Genomic DNA, 1,729 nt, shown 5'->3' with positions numbered 1-1,729 from the left:
CAACTGGAGGTATAAGGAAACGGAAATAGCCGAGTGCCAGCACGAATGCTGCCGGAAACAGACGAAACGAGGAGCCTAGAAATGGCGGAAATAGCCGAATGTTCTATGGCGACTAGTAAGAAGTAGTTGTAGAACTGAGGGGACTGGACGTGGCTGCAACAGCCCAATCTGCCATACGGGTGAGAAAGTGTCCTCTGCTGGATTAATAACAGGCAATATTACATACGTGTCTGAGTTATGAAAGCAACAAAGCATGGCCCACTCGGCTGCTTGGAAAACTTCTCCAGTCTCAGTATATGCTTGGAATGGCAAGGATCGGAATACCCCTCATCAGGAAACAAGGGAAGACCCCTTATATATGCTGTAGAAAACGCCGGAAAATGTGAATACTACTGTATTATAGGAGAAGAGGGGAATAACTCTTTTACATTTTATGAGAAAATGGAAGAAAGATGCTACCCTTTATATGTTATAGGAAAACAATGGAAGATGGAAAAACCCCTTAAATATGAGAAGAAACCTTGGGAAAGGGGATCACCATATATATATATATATATATATATATATATACACACTCACTGGCCACTTTATTAGGTACACCTGTCCAACTGTGTGTTAAGACTTAATTTCTAATCAGCCAATCACATGGCGGCAACTCAGTGCATTTAGGCATGTAGACATGGTCAAGACAATCTCCTGCAGTTCAAACCGAGCATCAGTATGGGGAAGAAAGGTGATTTGAGTGCCTTTGAACGTGGCATGATTGTTGGTGCCAGAAGGGCTGGTCTGAGTATTACAGAAACTGCTGATCTACTGGGATTTTCACGCACAACCATCTCTAGGGTTTACAGAGAATGGTCCGAAAAAGAAAAAAAATCCAGTGAGCGGCAGTTCTGTGGCCGGAAATGCCTTGTTGATGCCAGAGGTCAGAGGAGAATGGGCAGACTGGTTCGAGCTGATAGAAAGGCAACAGTGACTCAAATTGCCACCCGTTACAACCAAGGTAGGCAGAAGAGCATCTCTGAACGCACAGTGCGTCGAACTTTGAGGCAGATGGGCTACAGCAGCAGAAGACCACACTGGGTACCACTCCTCTCAGCTAAGAACAGGAAACTGAGGCTACAATTTGCACAAGCTCATCGAAATTGGACAGTAGAAGATTGGAAAAACGTTGCCTGGTCTGATGAGTCTCGATTTCTGCTGCGACATTCGGATGGTAGGGTCAGAATTTGGCGTAAACAACATGAAAGCATGGATCCATCCTGCCTTGTATCAACGGTTCAGGCTGGTGGTGGTGGTGTCATGGTGTGGGGAATTTTTTCTGGGCACTCTTTGGGCCCCTTGGTACCAATTGAGCATCGTTGCAACACCACAGCCTACCTGAGTATTGTTGCTGACCATGTCCATCCCTTTATGACCACAATGTACCCAACATCTGATGGCTACTTTCAGCAGGATAATGCGCCATGTCATAAAGCTCGAATCATCTCAGATTGGTTTCTTGAACATGACAATGAGTTTACTGTACTCAAATGGCCTCCTCAGTCACCAGATCTCAATCCAATAGAGCATCTTTGGGATGTGGTGGAACGGGAGATTCGCATCAGGGATGTGCAGCCGACAAATCTGCGCCAACTGTGTGATGCCATCATGTCAATATGGTCCAAAATCTCTGAGGAATGCTTCCAGCACCTTGTTGAATCTCTGCCACGAAGAATTGAGGCAGTTC

This window comes from Dendrobates tinctorius, unplaced genomic scaffold, assembly GCF_039654945.1.
Source record: "Dendrobates tinctorius isolate UK_male_01 unplaced genomic scaffold, ASM3965494v1 ptg000103l, whole genome shotgun sequence".
NCBI classification, from domain to species: Eukaryota; Metazoa; Chordata; class Amphibia; order Anura; family Dendrobatidae; genus Dendrobates; species Dendrobates tinctorius.
Note: the sequence above shows the minus strand (reverse complement) of the source record.